This window comes from Oryctolagus cuniculus, chromosome 1 (genome assembly GCF_051225735.1).
Source record: "Oryctolagus cuniculus isolate XC-2025 breed Fujian yellow rabbit chromosome 1, ASM5122573v1, whole genome shotgun sequence".
Lineage (NCBI taxonomy): Eukaryota > Metazoa > Chordata > Mammalia > Lagomorpha > Leporidae > Oryctolagus > Oryctolagus cuniculus.
In genome coordinates, this window is record NC_142867.1 from 80,114,837 (window position 1) to 80,133,694 (window position 18,858).

General features: G+C 38.7%; 1 protein-coding gene across 4 annotated transcripts in view; it reads right to left on the bottom strand.

Moving 5' to 3' along the window:
- Nucleotides 1–13,570, bottom strand: part of GRM5 (glutamate metabotropic receptor 5) — a 557,227-nt gene extending 543,657 nt beyond the window's left edge. For 3 of the 4 annotated variants that reach the window (XR_007909731.3, XM_051820841.3, XM_051820823.3), the window contains exon 1: nt 13,107–13,570. The gene's annotated coding sequence lies outside the window, so the exon portion shown is untranslated. Of the gene's footprint in view, nt 1–11,001; nt 11,203–13,106 lie in introns of those variants that run through there. The other variant, XM_051820833.3, reaches the window with a different exon arrangement.
- Between the last annotated feature and the right edge of the window lie 5,288 nt (nt 13,571–18,858).

Here is an 18,858-nt window from a genome sequence, read left to right on the forward strand (position 1 = left end):
ACTAAATTCTATTTTAAGAAGAATAGTAATGGTTATAAAACATAAGAATTTCTGCAAAAATTCCAGTCTGGCCAGAAAATGAATATAGTTCAAACTACACTTCAAGTCGCTCTAACTCTTACTTTCACTGTTTCTTTTTTATTGATTCCTATGGCAGCAGAGAAAGTTTCTGTCGAGTGTCAAACACCACAATAAAAAATCTTATCAATTAAGTAGATAGCTCAGAAAAACAAGGTATTTGATCATGTAGAGAAAAAAAAATAGTCTAGGCATAAAAGTTGGCACTCTAGGTAAAGGGGGAGGAAATAAACAGCAATGCTAATTTTCTCATTGGGAAATCATGTATGCTCTCAAATCTCCCTTTTACTTTTCTTAGATCGAAAACCTGGGGAACAATACTTAGTCTTGCAGTCTTGTGAATTCTACTGCAGACAAACAGAAGACTCTGAAATGAAAGGAAGTACAACTTATCATTAAATCCACAATGTTGGGGAGCAAACCCAATAAGAAAATAGGAAACTGTTATGTAAGAGCACCAAATGATATGTGACCCTTCAAAGTTTTTTTTTTTTAATCTTTTATTTAATGAATATAAATTTCCAAAGTACGACTCATGTGTTACAATGGCTTCCCCCCCCATACCGTCCCTCCCACCCACAACCCTCCCCTTTCCCACTCCCTCTCCCCTTCCATTCACATCAAGATTCATTTTCGATTATCTTAATATACAGAAGATCAGCTTAGTATACCTTAAGTAAGTATTTCAACAGTTTGCTCCCACACAGAAACATAAAGTGAAAAATAAGATGATTTTTTTAAATGATGATGAAATCAGATCAGACCTATTGTCATGTTTAATCCCAGTGAGAGTCAAGTTGGGAATTGATAAGCCAAGACACTCTGGCAAAAAGATCTCTGTGAGTGAGATCCCAGTGGAAAGAACAGGTCTTCAAAGAGGGAGGTGCCTTTCTCTGAAGGAAGGAGAGAACCTCCACTTTGACTATGACCGTGTCTAAACAAGATAAGAGTCGGAGAACTCAAGGGGCTTCCATAGCCTTGGAAACTCATAACTGGTGCATAGGGAGATTACTGATGCCATAAACAGGAGTGTCAATTGGTAAAGTCAACAACAGGAGTCACTGTGCACTTACTCCTCATGTAGGATCTCTGTCCTTAACGTGCTGTACACTGAGGCTTAATGCTATAACGAGTACTCAAACAGTATATTTCACTTTGTGTTTCTATGGGGGTGCAAACTGTTGAAATCTTTACTTAATGTACACTAAACTGTTCTTCTGTAAAAAAAAAAAAAAGAAAGAAAGAAATTATCAATACTCTTCAAAGTTTGAAGTCACCCTTCAAACTAATGAAGCTGAAATTTCAATCCCAAACACTTTATTAGTTATTTTAGAAAAGCTATATACAATTGAGAAACAGTAAATGGAATCTTTGAAATATTATCTTCTTTATATTTTAAATTCATTATTTAACTCATTCATACAGATCTATTAACTGTCAAGTAGAGAGATTAAATTAACAAAGAAGTACAATGACCATGATCTTTTATTGCTCCAGCTGTGTATTCTCATTTAACACATATTTGTGGCATGCCTGTGCTGTGACACTGTCCTGGGAATTGACTATGCAAGAGTAAACAAAGTGTACAGTCTCACTATGGCTGTAGGCTTTACAGATTAGGACTCTAAAAAGTGGCCTTAGTTGAAACTTGATGAATGAAAAGAAAAAAGAAGCCAGTCATGTGAAAAATCTGGGTAGAACCTGAAGACTGGGAAGGAAGGTGATACAAGGTTGCAAAGATCAGAAAGGGTCCCACATGGAGAATTTTGTCCATACTCCCACCCTCCTTCCTCCTTCCTTTCTTATTCTTCTTTTTAACTTTTACAATACATACTTTTAACATTGCATGAGAATGGCTTTTTGTAAGAGTTTTCAATAGAAAAGGGACACACTCTGAGGAACATCTTAATAAGAATAAGGGCACAAGGCAGAATCTATGGCAACAATTAGAGAACACTAGGAGTAATTCAGATGAGAAAGATGAGAGTGGTTGAGTTGGGGAGAGGGCTGTATTAAGAACTTGTAGGATTCTGAATTTATTATGGAGAGTTGGAAGGGTTTCTAGTTGGATCTGATGTGGGATGTGAAGGGAAGAAGAGTCAAGGAGGACACTAAGGTATCTAACTTGAACAAAAGCAGAGTAGTTTCATATTGACTGAAGTGGAGAGCTCTGTGGAAACAAATTCAGTTTTTATATATCAAGTTTTAGGACTTGCTAGAAATTAAAGGAGAAATATTGAATAAGTAGCTAAATTTCTGGAGAAAGGTCTGAGTAGGAGATAAAGATGTGGCAGGTGTCAGCATACAGATGTCATTTTTGTGTAAGCCACCAAAGTATATAAAATGTCCTAGGAATTTGAAAGAGAAAAGAAACAAGTCCTAGAGAGTGCACTCCAGGGAATTCCAAAATCTAAATTGCTAGAGTTAAGAAGAAACTAGCAAAGGAGTCTGAGTCATTTTGAAAGATTTATTTATTTATTTATTTCAAAGGCAGACTGACAAGAGAAGGAGAGAGAAAGAGAAAGGTAAAGACAGACGCCATCCATCTGCTGAGCCAAATTCACTCCCTATATGGCCACAACAACCAGGGTTGGATCAGACCCAAACTAGGAGCCAAGAATTCTATCAGTGTCCCCTAGGTGGGTGACAGGGACTTAAGTACTTGAACCATCATCTGCTGCCTTGCACTGGCAAAAAGCTGGAATGGAAGGCAGACATGAAACTCACTCCCTGGCACTTAGATATTGAATGAAAATTTCCCAAGCAGCAGCTTAGCTCACAGCACCACAATGTCTTATCTCTCTTTCACCTGCCCTTCCCCCTTCCTTGGGTATTTGCTCATATGGTTTTCCTCACCCTGGTTCTTATCCTTAATATGGCCTTCTTCCAATGTTCCTTATGGCAGAGAAAATAAGAACGTTGGCTTGGAGTCAAAGACCTCAGTTTGAATCCTGGCATTGCCATTTGTTTTACTTTTTCCCCTTGGATGCAGCCTCTCTGATTTTATATCTGGCGTGTGAGTGATACCTACCTCACAGAGTTTTAATGAGAATTGGATAATATTTAAATATAGTTCCTCTCTTCTTAAATCTTCCCAGATCCCTCACCAAGCAATCTTTTCTCCATTCTCTGAGCCCATATAGCACTTTTTATCAATATTTGGTTATAGTATTTTTAACAGATTATATTATAGCTATTTAAACACATGTTTCTCTTTAACAGACTTCAAGCCTCTTAAGGGTTAAATCTATGCAATGCACAATACCTGATATGATCCTTACACAAAACTAGATACTTAATAAATTCTGCTGAATACTCAAATAAATTAAATGAATTTCCTCAACTCGGCTTTCAATTCAACTACTTGAGCTTCCAGGATAATAACCCCCAATTCTGCCATAGAAAATTGCAAAGTGTATAATGAAGTGTCCTCTATCCAATGAGTGAGGGAACAAAGGACCTTTAAAAGACAAACAGAGGCTGACAAAGTTATAGAGAAAAACCTTGAAGGCATCGTAGAAGTGAAGAGGATACTAGAGATGATTCTAGTTCATTGAGGTACATGGAGATTAATGATTTGTGGCCAGATCTGTGACCAAAATCCAACAAAATTTCATCACAAAATCAAGTTTTAATAACATTTTCCCACTTGATGCCCATATAATTTTGTAAGTACACAATGTTTTATAAGCATGTTTTAATTTAAATGTAATGTTATCATGAAATAATTCAGATATGTTTTCATTCTTCCCTATATGATGTATTGTAAATATCGCATTAATTTATTTTGATGATGAGGACAATAAATATACTGAGATTTACCTTTTTTAGGTTTTCTGTTTAGTGTTTCACATAAAATGTCATTTAGTTGACAAACAAATTTTAAGGTGAATAATTTATGCACATTTTACAGATGAAGGGTGTGTGAGGCTGTAGTAGAAACAAATGTTTGGCCAAGATTCCAAAGTGATTGAGCAGATAAGCCAAAATTCACACTTACATTATCTATTTCTTTCAAACAATTGCATTGTATTCAGTTATATGCATGACCAACTTTTATTTAGTTATCATCTATTGTTAGATATTAAGATTGTTCATAGATTTTCTTACTGTCAGAATGTTGCAATTTGCTTGCTTTTGAATGTATTTCTATAGCACAGATATCTTAACACAGTATTGCTGTCCAGATGATTTTATAGCTTATAATCTATCAATTTAATTTTTTTAATTTTTAATTTTTAATTTTTTGACAGGCAGAGTGGACAGTGAGAGAGAGAGACAGAGAGAAAGGTCTTCCTTTGCCGTTGGTTCACCCTCCAATGGCCACTGCGGCCAGTGCACTGTGGCCAGCACATCACGCTGATCTGAAGCCAGAAGCCAGGTGCTTCTCCTGGTCTCCCATGCGGGTGCAGGGCCCAAGCACTTGGGCCATCCTCTACTACACTCCCTGGCCACAGCAGAGAGCTGGCCTGAAAGAGGCGCAACCAGGACAGATTCTGGCGCCCCGACTGGGACAAGAACCCAGTGTGCCGGTGCCGCAGGCAGAGGATTAGCCTATTGAGCCGCGGAGCCAGTCTTCAATTTAGATTTTAAAATGTTGAATCAATTTCATTCCAAGACTTCTTTTTTAACCTCATTAATTCTAGACACCATCCAATGTTCTATCCATAAGCAACTTATCTCTTGTTTCTTTGCAAGTTTATGAGTAGGGCAATTTATCCTTTGTAGTCATAACATGAAATGTATCCATTCTTTTAATATGGTTATGGTGGAAGTAAAGAGGAAATAACAATGTTATAACACTTTATTTTCAATTCATGGAGCCTTTTCTTACTCTTGATCTCACATCCACATTAAAGAAAGTAGTATCTAATATCTAATATCTAATTTGCCCCCTATCATATATCAGGAAAGAGTCTCAAAAATTTTATTTCTTCAGGTTATAGCACATAGGTAGTTGGGGTAATATATTTGAAGAATAAAAAGGTAAAATATTCAATGCTATAATTAATAGGGAAGAAATAACTTCCATGATGAAAAAAAAATAGCCACTTTGTATGGCTCTACAATCTAACAATATACTTTTAATTAACTCAAGGCAGGTATATACATGGGTAATTCAACACAGATGGTATATTACTTCAAGGTCTTATTTTCAGAAGTGCCTTATTCAATATTTCTGGGTTCATAGCACAGTAACATTAATCATTTCCCAGTTGTAGAAATCAATAGACATATATTTAATATGCAAAAAAAGAATTTTGTGTCAAATAACTATACATTCTTTCATCTAAGTATATGAAAATCAGATATTGAAGGGTAGAATTTTCCATAAATGGCAAACTACATTATAATCAGATTCACATCTCACATTGTCTTTTATTTTTTAACAATCTTCTTAAACACTGACCATCTTTCTGGCACAGATGTCTCTTATATAACTTAATCCCCACACAAGCAAATCATATCGTTCAGGAAATCAACACTAAAATGATTCCTTCTGCCTGAACAACAACCTCGTCACAGTCAGGAGTGTCAATATTTCATATGCCATGGATGCTTTAGATATATTTTCTGGTAAATAAGTGCATATCATAGATAAGAGACACTCTGAGGTATAAGGATACTGAGAATCTTATAGTCTGAGAAAGTACCATTGTCATAGCTATCTCGAGCACACATCTGTGACCTTGTAAACAAGAAAGTCCAGGACACCTCTATTTAATCCAGGATAAAGTGGAGACTATATTTTAACAACCCCCTCAACAAACAACAGAAAGAATCATAAAATAGTGTTATCTGAAGATGAAACCTTTAATTATATGGATTAATTAAGAGGTACAGGAAGTAGAACACAACACTCTAAATTATTGTAAATCATTGAAAGAAGCGGTTTAGTAATACATGAAGACCAAAGGATCAAATGAGTTGTTTATTTAAATGTTATGTGTTGATTGCAAAACATTCCATTTTTATGTAGTATCTATAAATTATACTCAGAAACTATATGAACAAGTCATGTAAATATAATTGACTCTGTTGCATGGCATCATTTAGATCAGGGTTTCTCCACCACAGTAGTGTTGACATTTTGCATGAGATAGCTCTCTGTTGTGGGGAGCTACAGTCCTGTGCATTGTAGAAGGGATAGCCACCTTCTTGTTCTTTATCTATTGGATAATGGTAGCAACCCCTCTCAGTTGTGATAACCAAGTATCTCCTGAGATATTTTTAAATGTCTCCTACAAGTTGAAGTCACTTCCAAAAAACACTGGTTTACATGAAAATCATCCTGGCAAGGTTATCTGGGCACATCAGTCCAACACACCGTTTTCCTAAAATGTCCAAATATTACTAAGGAGGATAGCTTATTGCAATTACTTTTTACTTTGCTATTTGCTTCTGTCTTTATTATGTTGTTTTAAAGGCTGCAATTTGAATTCAAGAAACACACATTAAACTGAGTCAAGAATGACACTGCCTTAAATTAATTAAGCAGCATTCTTGGGATTCACCAATTGCAACAAATTAATGTGAAGAAAGTATCCTATGATATACCTGTGAATTTCAAAGGCTGCTTTTCATATGGAATGCAAAGTTCATTGTAATTTTAACCAGATAATAACAAGAATGTTTATATAGCATTGAAATAGATTTTTCAAAATCTCATTTATTTAGTTTGAAATAAGTAGTATATTATTTCTGCATCTTTAGTGAAATCTACTTCATTATCCTGTATTAAGGCATGATTTTCAAAGTTTAAAAAATTATTTTTCTGTAAAATACAATGAATATGTGCAGGTTGCATTACAATGACCACCAGAGCTTTTTATTTTCCTTATAATACTCACACCGAAAAGTTAAGTCTATGTCCAAAAACCAGAATTATTGTGACAAATAAGCATAACAGAATACTTCTTAGACCTGATACATTTATTAGACCAATAAAATTGCATCTGTATAATATATACTTAAATATATTATATATGTGCATATATATGTATATATTGCACCTAAGAATTTCCTTTAAACTTCTTGGATAGTTTAAAATGGGAACAAATCTGAGACAGCAATTATATGCCATTTTGATTTCTAATAATCTTCAAACATTTGCATGTCTATTTTAAAATATTCTTGAATGTAAGAGAAAAAATGTTTGCACACTCCCTTGTGGAGGAAGAAGGTGCTGCTGATAAAATTAGTAGACTTTTAGAAATTGAGATGTATTTCCTAGTTGTGGGTCAATGTCATTGCTAGGAGTAAGGGTTTGAAAATCAGATGAAACTTGTTTGGTCATTTTACAAGTTGTGGAACTTTTGACAAGCTATTCAATCACTCTTTATAGCACTTTTTATTGTTGAGTTTACAAGATAAAAACTGAAAGAAATACATGAAGGTCTTAGAATATTAAAGTTAGTAACATAAGACTGCCAGGAAACATTTGATACACAAAGCTCTAAGTAAGAAAAATAGTCATAACTAACAATCATACAGTGTTCACTATGGGTCACTTATACTTGTGCAATTAATTCATCACACCCACTCAATGATGCTAAAGTCATTATAACCTGTCCCTCATTTTGAAAATAGGGAGGTGAGACCAAGCAATTTAAATAATTTGCTGAAGGTCACACAACTAGCAACCCAGAAAGCTGGAATTCAATCTCAGGCATTCTGGTGCCAGGGCCTGCCCTTCCAAGCATACTGAATCTCACTGGAAGCCACAGTGAAATATTTCCATAATGTTTAGCCATACCATAAACCAAAACACCTATGTATAAAGGAGACTGGGTAGTTCCAAACAAATTAGATATATAATTTGTACCTTTTTCAACTTCCTTGTACTGTGGCAGTGGAAGGGAAACACAGTTTTCACAGCAGAAAAGTAAAAACAAATACTGCCTTGGATTATTGATATAAGGATTAAATAAAACAACCTGTCTAGGGTTTAGCACAGCACCTGGTGTGCTCAATTAATAGTAGTTCATAGGGAAGGAAAGCGTCTGAAGACAGACTTTTGCTAAGTGGTCCTTATTACCAAAGGTACCTACAATTCAAATGAGATTAGGATTTGTAAAAAAAATATATTTGTTTGTTCTGTGAATTTAAAGAAAACGAAAACAAGCTTATTGCATCATTTTGGTTAGAAATATGTTTTAAATAGCTGAGGCAAAGCAATATCAAGAAGATACTATATGACTTACAAACAGTTGGGAATTCAAAGTCTAAATTCAAATTTATTTTTTGTGTTATACTAACATATCATAAACTAAAAATATTTAAAGATCCTGTCTTCTGATATTCTCTCAAGCTCCACTCACTAAAATGACAACTATATGATTCTTCCGAACTAAGATTAATATTTTTCTGAATATTAAAAACAACATAGATTTCTAAAATATATAATGTTTCTGCTTTAATGGATAAATTTGGGATGTCTAAACTCCAAATCAAATTAGATTAGGCTGTATCATACATATCAACATACATCAAAAGGTAGTCCTCAGTACTTTATAAAGTTGGCTAATACTTGATATCTCCCCTCTCCCTTTCTATGCATTTATATATACATATCTGTATATGTATATATATAATAGATATTATATAACATGATGTAGGGGTCTTCAAAAAGCCAGAGGAAATGGAATAAAAAAATTCAATTTTCCATGAACTTTTAGAAAAAAATAGTTATCTCAGCTAAAATGCACACACAAGTATGTTTGGATATGCCTCTTTCTTCATCCCATGAGGATGGAAAAACTGGAGTAAAATGGATATACAAATAAGCATACTTGTTCTTGATTAACCTTATCTTATATTTCCTACTTATAATATCTGTGTTTTATCATCAATTAAGTTATTATGCCTAAAATGTTCTGAAAATTATTCAAAAGGCAATACAAAAACACTCCCATAAAATATTCTATGTATTCTGAACAAAAATGAAAGAATTATCAAAACATTTTAGTCACAAAAATAGCATGTTAATAATTTATTCTATTAGAGAAACATAAAAATGCCAATAATCGGAGTAAAAAATGAAAATGGTATGTAGTTTCTTAAGTATTCCTGAAGTCTGCATATTTTGTGCTATCTGAAAATATGTATCTATGAATGAAAGATGCTTCCATTTTCTCATGGATGTTTTCAACATGTCCATAATGTATACTATGAAATGATGGTAGAGGACTAAGTCTATCTGTGAAAGTAATGTGAAAAATTGGTCAGACACTTGGATTACTAAAACACCATACCCTTCTCCAAAATAATTTCAATACAGCTCTTCATAAATTAACATTGAAAAGTTTGGTTTATCTTTGAGCATACATGTATAGCCCACACCAAAACACCAACTATAATAACACAATGTTCTATGGCTTGCAGTGAAAATATCTACATCATATATTTTGTCAAGCACAGTGTAGATGACTAGAAGTTTTTGTTCTTAAGAAATGTAGTTATTTAGAAAACATTGCATCACAATTTTAGGAAATTTTGAACACTCTGTCCAGAGTGCTGAAAAGGGTGGGATGTACTACTAACCTAATGAATTCAGGAAGCTATATTTTCAAGTTTCAAATCAATGATCCTTTTAAAGGGAAACCAACATCAGTAAAGGACAGACATAGCCACAATTTATTCTTAACACTACAATTACATGGAAGTAATAGATAAATTAAAAGGGATAATTCCCTTTGCTCCATGAAGGGAATAACACAAAATACACCTAACAAAAGGTAGCATACCTGAACACTCCAAACCTTGGAATAGAATGTCCAATGGTGTGTCAGATAACTAACAGGCTTCTACAGAAAAACCCTGCTTCTGTTTTACATGAAGAAAGGGCCACATTTAGTGCAAGGCATTGCTCCCTTGGCTCTTCCAATCCACCAATAGCCAGTGTCAGGGACACAGATTAGCTCTGCCTCAGTCCTGAGGGACTTTGAGCAATAAGACACCATGTAGAGAACAGGGAAGGTAAATAAGAGAATCTGCCTTCCCAATGTTCCCACTGGCCTGTGTCAGTTTTTTTTTTTTTTTTTTTTTTAACAGTACTGAGGATCTATCTGCCTGTTTACTCAAGCTTAGAGTTCAGCTGAGGCAGCACCAACATTGTGCCTAAATAAGCAGGAGAACTTGTTATCTTCTCCTCATTTTCCCTTCAACAGCTCCTGGTCTGAAGGGAAATGGGGGCAGCCAAAAATTTGATCACCAAGTGTAAAAGCTCTCTAGGTGGGCCTGTCACTTCCCTCTAAAAAGTCGGAAGTGTTAAGTTAGGCTGTGGCCACAAGCTAACCTTCATAGTCCTGGACTGCCCTGGCTTCTATTCCCAAAGCCTGGATTCTTAGCAGTCCATCCTGCTAACCTTGTGTCTGAGGGGAAGGGAAAGATGCCTTCATGGGAGAGGGTCTAGCAGATTGGCTCAGACTGGTGTTTAGAGAGAGGCTCTCAGGCTTGAGTGAGACAGACGTGCTTTCAGCACCGCCCGCTGTCCCCCCTCTTACTGCAGCAATCGCCCCCTGTGCCACCGGTAACAGATCTATCAGCAAAAGATTCTCCTTCGTTTCCCTCTCCCCCTTCTCTGAATTCTGAGCCCTTGGGTTGTTTGTGGGGAGCACAGTCTTCATTTGAAACCACAGTGCACCTGGCTTTAGAGAGCAGAAAGTCGGATCCGAAGGCATGCAGCATTCCTGGTTCAATCAGTCCTTCCCTCCTTTACCCCTGCTCGCACCTTTCCCTGACAGTTTTAACCAAGGCTGTTGCAAACGGAGCAGACATGAACCTTTTGGGCTTCTGGCCATCCCCTGCTCCACCCACCTCCCCTCTCTCAAACCAAACTATGAGCTTCTCAACAAGCTAATAGCTCTTAAATCCCTCTCGAGCCAGGGGACACTTGAGCACACAGACACTTAGCAAGCTTACCCCCCTGTCGGCCGCGCAGTGGGCAGTGAGGCGGTCTATCTAGCCCCCTGTAAAGTTGGGCTGCAGGGATCAGCGGGGCAGAGCTGGCCTCTCCAGTCCCGGGCTACCCCCACCAAGATGATCTCTAGCTCATCCCCTGTGCTCAGCGCCTGCAGAACAGGCGGCTGAGGGCGGCGTGTTCAGCAATCTCCTGGCTACTGAGAAAGGGGGAAGGGGAGAAAGGGAGAGAGAGAGAGAGGAGGAGGGAGGGGTGGTAGTTTGTATTTATAGGGAACAGAGTTCTTTGCGCAACTTTTTGGTGCCACCAAGTGGCACAGTTAGTTCCTTTAGGAACAGATTCCTGGGCGAATTTGAAAGGGTAGACCAGCTCCTGCCAGATGCTCACATGGTGGGGAGACTGGATGCACCCCCAGGACTTCAGATTTTACAAGCTTGCTGTCATCTCCACACCTGGGTGCAAACCCTAAATTCTAAGAATGAACCTTATTGAGGGGGACAAGCCCATCATGCCTTCTTCAGACAAGTGGAAGGGGTGTCAAGGACATGATGAGTGCCAGTTGCCTTCTAGGATAATAGAAATCCTTGTTTCAGGAGGAATATTCATTCCTCTTGTCCTCCTAACTGCTGCCCAGATTACAATACTCTCAAGTCTCACTACAAATCCTTCTTGAGTGCATAGCCTTTAAACTGGATGTCACTGCTTTCCTTTATGCCAGAGTCAATCCTAGATTTTCTCTCAAGTACTCAAATTCAAAGAACTTCATGCCCTGGTAGCAAATCTTCAATTGCTACCTTAAAGAAAGCATGACTTAAGACTGTGGATCTGAACCTCTGCCAACAACAGCTCTAGGTGCTCCTTCTGTTGCAGGCTGGGTGTCTGACTATCCTCACTCACTTTTCCACAGACCTCTCAGCTTGCGTTGTCCAACAGCACAGCCAGCATCTTGTAACTGCCTTCGATATTTTGGGGGAGAATTTCCCTGAAGCTTTCTTTATACATATTTTCAGGCTGCTCTTCTTTTCTGTTAAGAAGATTTTCAAAAGCAGACAATCACACGCTACAGAGTGGGAACTTATTGTCTCCAAATGCAGAACAACTTCTGCATTTTGCAGATGGAAAAACCTAAGTATACAAAGGTTAAGGGACTTGTTCAAGGTCACACCTTTCTTTAGAGACAAGCTCAAGGATGATCTACAGCTGAGCCAAATGAATAAAATGATGCCATACCTGATCATCAGTCTGTTGCTCCTTCTACCAACCCACACGGTCCATTCAGTCATATTCAGTTACCTTCTCCCCCCTCCCCAAGCCCATACTGCTCCCTTTGTCACCAATCTTTGCCAAATTTCCATAAAGGAATCTGGAAAAAAGACATCTTCCTATCCCCACAAGGAGTACATGAATGTGAGTTTATAAGTGCGGAGTTGCAGGTGTGCCCCCCTTAAAATGGGACACAGTTCTGGAAAACCTCACTCTTGGTACTCTAGTCAAGGAAGGGTCATTTTAGAACTATTCACACCCAGCCAGGTGTCTCCTTTCCTACATTTTCAGGATGAAGCACCAGTAAGTGCTTCCATTAGCCCCCAAACTCCTAATGGCCTTAACGAGAGAAGCCCCTTGCCTTGCTAAATGGACGTCTTCCTTGCACATATGTCTGTACAAGAGAGAGGTGAAAAGAGAGACAGAGAGACAGACATCCAAACCCCTCCTTTGGCTCAGATCTCTCTTTTTTTCTCCTTTGATTTTTTTTAGTTCGTTTTCTATGGAAACGAGCTCACTTATGCAAATAAAAACAAGATGATCTTCATAAATCTCCCATTGGAAAGATGCCGCGGGAGCCCGGGCTCCTGACTCAAAATTCAACGTCCGATTCACACAACACACGTCCTTGCAGGGTGACTTTTCTAAACTTACAGGACCTCATAGCGTCCCTGGCTCTCCCAGTCTTCCACCTGCCCACCACCTGCCCTCCTGGGTCCCTGCAGCCCAAGCTCCCGCCCCTCGCCTGGTCGCTCCACATCCCTGCGCTGGGGGAGGGGCTCCGGCGGTATCTGACATCCGTGGTAACTCTACAGCTGAGACAGAAAAACCGCGCTGTGCTTACCAGGTGCGCGCCCTGAGCCTTGCGCCCCCGGCCAGACGCTCTTCGCTGGCTCCCTGCGCTCTCCTAGCGGCCTTGGCTGCTGCTGGAGCGCTAGTGTCGGCGATGGAGGCAGTGGTGGCAGCAGGCAGAACGGCTGCGGGGCCCGCGGCGGTGGCGCTCGCTCTCTCGCGCCAGCGCCGGGAGCACGTGCCGCGCTCGGGCAGACGCAGCTGGAAGCGCAGCGCAGGGCTGGCTCCTAGTCCTGCAGCGCGCGGCGGGGGACGGCAGAACCTTTAGGGCACAGATTCCGTGGGTGAACAAGGGTCATGAAACCTTGGTAGCATCGGGGTTCGGGTGAGGGTAGCCTTGGGCTCCCCTCCTGCTCCTCAAAATTCCCTCAGGGAGCCGCGGAAGGAGAGCTGCGTGGGGAGGCGTGGGTGGTGTGTCACTCAGAGAGAAGCTGAGGAGCAGGTAGATAATAAGCTTCTCCCTGAGGATGGTACTTAAGCCCCTGACAGTGATTGGGAGAAGGGGAGGCTCTGCTAGGGCAGAAAGAGCTAGGAAGTCAGGGAACCCCACTATGATTCAGAGGTATGAGTGGTTAGATAGAGCGGCCTCTTTCATGATACTACTTATTAATAATGCCATTTTACATTCGCACTTCACACAAACGGTTCTTCCTACATCCATTAGAATTTCTTCTGAAGCAGTTAACTGAATTCTTCCCTTCCTCTGTCACCCCTACACCTGCCCAGGATTCTCAAAAATGCTGAGATTATCTTCAGATTCCAAAAGCAGACTTAATTTCTGCCAGTGAAAAAGAGATTGGTATAAATTATTGCATGGCTTAATTTAAAGAAAAGAAAGACATTACAGAATATTTATTGTTACTCCCATTCTAGTTCCCTAGCTGTATTTTGGAAGCCAGGTGCTTGCAGGAACTGGATGAAAGATAACAGATGAGAACACTAAAGTCAAGGGGTTTGGTCCAGATGCATACATTAGTAATGCTTGTTACTAGATTTCTCAACAGACCCTTAAAAATAAGTCGTTAGCCTTTAATAGTTACAGAATTCAATAAGAAACAGAAAAATAGATACGTATCTGCTACACCTAGCTGAGCTTTACAATGATGTCTTTGCATTTCCTTGTCTACTGGTGGTACCATTGCTAATTTTCAGGTTATTTGATTGTAATCCAAAAAGCAAGTGTTAGTACTTTGTAGAGTGACCAGCAAATGTATGGTTGGTCTTCCTGGATAACAAAGAGGATGAAGCTGACATAGATGAGAAAATATAAAAATAGAATTCTAAGGGAGAGAAACGGTAATTTATGACTGGATACTTTTGGTGATGTGATTAATTCTAATGAACAGTGATTTGTTGGCCCAATTTCTGGGCATTGGCAATGAGTTCAAGGCCATGTATATGCTGCTTGTGTGAAACAGTTTTGCATAAACATAGGAACATGTTAACATCCTCACTCTTCTTCATTAGTTGAAGCTAGATTCAAGCACAAGTGAGTGGGCTAAACTTGGGCAAGGGGGAGTTCTCATGTTAGCCACTCAGCCACTTAAATTCTTCAGTTTCCTGCATATATTTCCCCCTGTGCTGTTCCCCAGGGTTATGGAGAGATTGCACGTCAGAGAAAATAAGGCACTGTGTAATATGTGGCTTTCCAATATATATTCATTTGCTGTGCTCTAAGAAATAAAATGCAAAGGGTACTCCCCACATTAAACTATAGTGATATTTTCATCTGAGAAAGAAAATGTAATTATATAATCTTAAATTTCTTAATGACATTTAAAAATATAGCTTTGCCTCACAACTGTAAACTGTGAAATTGGTCAAAATGAAACTAAAATGATTATACAAATGATATTTTAGTGCCAAAAATAAATTCTGATTGTAAATTGCTCAAAGGTATGACTTTCGTCTTATGAAGAGCAAAATATGGGCCAAATATTGCAATTCTTATGTAGAATAGTAAAAAGAAAACCAATTTGTACTTAGAATTGTTTAAGCTTAAAATTTGGAATCTTCATTGATTTCCCTCTCTCACATAACAATTTAGCAGGAAATTTTGCTAGCTCTAACTTCAAAATATATCTTAGAATATGACCACGTATAATTACCTTCAGAGATATCATCTTGAATCAAACTACCATTGTCTATGCCCTGGGTTACAAATTGCAATTGCTTCCATACTAGTAGAGTGAATTTTTAAAGAAATCAAAACCCTCCAATAACTTCCAATTTCATTCAGAGTAAAAGCCCATGTCTTTGACGTTACCCTAAATAATCTTTCCCTAACTCATTAGCTTTCTGGCTGTACTTCCTACTGCTCTTCCCATTTGCTCATTATACTGTAGCCACCAGCACTTCCTGTTTCTCAAAGGTGCCCGGTAGGCTTCCACCTAATGGCCTTTGCATTAGCTGTCCCTTTTGCATGAAATAGTCTACTTCCATTTTATGTAATCTCTTCCCTAACTCTATAGTCTCCTTCACAATTTTCCTCAAATCCTACCCATCCATGAGGCCTCATCAGCCTACCCTACTTAATACCATAATTATTCTTTCATGAGCTCAGTGCTCCACGTGCTCTCTATGCAACTCTGTTTTTCCCCAAACTCTTCTTCTTTAAAAAACAATTAATTTATTTTACAGGGTGAGAGACAAAGGGAGAGACAGAGTGAAAGAGAGTCTTTTCATTACTAGTTCATTTCTCAAATGGCCCCCACAACCAAGGCTGAAGCTAAAAGCCAGGAACTCCATCATCTAGGTCTCCCACATGGATGGCAGGGGCCCAAGTACTTGGGTCATCTTGTGCTGCCTTCAAAAGCACATTAGCAGGAAGCCGGATAGCAAGTGTAGTAGCTGGGACTCAAACTGGCACTCTGATACAGTATTCATGCATTGCAGGCCCATGCACTGCAAAGATGGCCCCCTTCCCCTTAACTTTAAGCATAGTCCAACATGCTGTATAATTTACTCATTTGTTACATATAGTATTTCTTGTCTGTCTCTTCCCCTCCCTCCTATTACAATACAGACTCAAGGGAAGGGAGCTTTGTTTCACTAATATATCGCAAATACTCAGAAAAATTGTGGCACATAAAAGCCATATATTTCACATTTTGAATATATAAATATAAATGTGAGTGGAAGATCTCTCTCTATGTTTATCTCTCTCGCTATCTTTATCTCTATCTCTGTCATTCTGCCTTTCAAGTGATGAAATTAAATACAAATAGGCCGGTGCCAAGGCTCACTAGGCTAATCCTCCGCCTGCAGCACTGGCACCCTGGGTTCTAGTCCCGGTTGGGGCACCGGATTCTGTCCCGGTTGCTCCTCTTCCAGTCCAGCTCTCTGCTGTGGCCCAGGAAGGCAGTGGAGGATAGCCCAAGTGCTTGAGTCCCTGCACCTGCATGGGAGACCAGGAGGAAGTACCTGGCTCCTGGCTTCAGTTTGGCACAGCACGCCAGCCATAGCAGCCATTTTGGGGATGAACCAATGGAAAGGAAGACCTTTCTCTGTCTTTCTCTCTCTCACTCTCTCTCTCAGTAACTCTGCCTGTCAAAAAAAAAAAAAAAAAAGAAAAAGAAAAGAAAAGAAAAGAAATTAAATACAAATAAATATCTAAAATAATTTTGAGTAGTTTTTTCATTATTTTAAAAACTGGATACCTTCAAAAAGGATTTTACAGCAGACTTCTTAAATTATAGGATCTCATCTATAACTTCAATATAAGATTCAGGCATAACATGGAAATTTAATTCAAAGAAGTTGCTACTGCTGAGTTTAGGTTCAGTTATCAGTCTGTTCTCCAGGCAGAACAAAGGCAGGACAGACAGACCTAGAATATGGCCCCATGAATTTCTAATTTTGTCATGATCCTGGGTAAAAACACAACAGTAAAGGAGTTTTTGTCTCTCAGTGCTTAGGAACTACCAATATTTTAGTCAGTGTTTTACAGGATGCCGTCCTGTCCAAGGAGTCCTCTTGGCTTTCATGTGTAAAACATAGAACTTATCTTCACACTGGGATCCTAAACCATGATTTGCTTACTCATTACAAGAGGCAAAGTGCTCCCCTGATGCCCCAGTGAATACCTGGATCCAGTAGGACTCTGAGCACCCACCCAAGAGTGTAGTGAATTTCAGGCCTAACAAATTGATAAGTAAGATTGAATTTGGCTCTTACATAACTAGAGGACTTGGACAAGCTACTGAATCTCAGAAATTCATTGCTTCATGTGTAAATGGGGAAATGAAAAAAGATAATTTTAAAAAAATCTAAATCTCTTAGTTACGTATAAAGAAACTTTGCAAATTAAAAATGTTATAGAGTTCTGGGAAAATCATAGTTTCTTTTTTCATTCATATTCCTTCACAATCTGGCTCTTTTGTTCCAATACAATACTATGTTTAGGTCAGAATTTGGATAATGACTGGGTTATTAGGGTCATATAAAATAATAGAAAATTCCTTTCTGAATTCTGGCTTTTGTATTACTGCAAATTTCTTGTTTTCCTTCTCTAAACATGGATAATAGCACATATTTAATGAGGTTGCTGCCAAGATAAGCAATAATGGTTGTGAAAAATTATGCAGTCCCTAAAACATGACAGGTATACAATGTTGTGATGAGGATTATTTTATTTTAGCTTCCAGTTATTTACATCCTGTACTTTAGAATGGCCAAGGAACTAGACATATAAAGTCCATTTTCTTAGACAATGGAAATCAGAAAACCACACTAGCTAGTTGAGTTATTTCTTTGCAAATGTATTTAAATTATAGGGTCAGGTCCTGTGATAATTCTGAGTCAATACTTTTGGCGAAGACTGTGATTTTTTTTTTTTTAACAGGCAGAGTGGACAGTGAGAGAGAGAGACAGAGAGAAAGGTCTTCCTTTGCCGTTGGTTCACCCTCCAATGGCCACTGCAGCCGGCGCGCTGCGGCCAGCGCACCGCGCTGATCCGATGGCAGGAGCCAGGTGCTTCTCCTGGTCTCCCATGGGGTGCAGGGCCCAAGTACTTGGGCCATCCTCCACTGCACTCCCTGGCCACAGCAGAGAGCTGGCCTGGAAGAGGGGCAACCGGGACAGAATCCGGCGCCCCGACTGGGACTAAAACCCCGTGTGCTGGTGCCGCAAGGCGGAGGATTAGCCTAGAGAGCCGCGGTGCCGGTGACTGTGAATTTTTTATAAACAATCAACAAAAAGCTTAAATATAATGAAAGTAGCATTTTGTTTTTCATTAAAAGACCGAGTAAGGTTACACAGAGGATTTTATCCTTTCAGACAATGCCTCAGAATCATTGCTTGATAGAATCCATGGAAACTACACTGTCTACATGAGAGACAATTATACTCACCATGGTTTGTATGGCTGTTGCAACTATATTTGGCCCGGATAAGCCCTAACTACCTGAAATCTAACTTATGTATGAAATTCTATAACTGTATTTATGTAGGAGATTTCTGTTGTTCTTTTAATATTACATTATTATGAACATTTTTTGAGCTAAAGCTACTAATGATTTGAAGTATATATTAAACAGTTAAAGCCAGAATTTTAAAAACTGATAAATTCGTGCCACTTTTTAATGTCACTGTTATTTTTTAAAAAGATTTATTTATTTATTTATTTAATAGGCAGAGATACAGAGAGATAAGGAGAGGAAGAGGGGGTAGAGAAAGAGGGAGGGAGGGAGGGAGGGAGAGAATATTAATCTTCCATGTGCTGGTTCACACCCCAGATGTCTGCA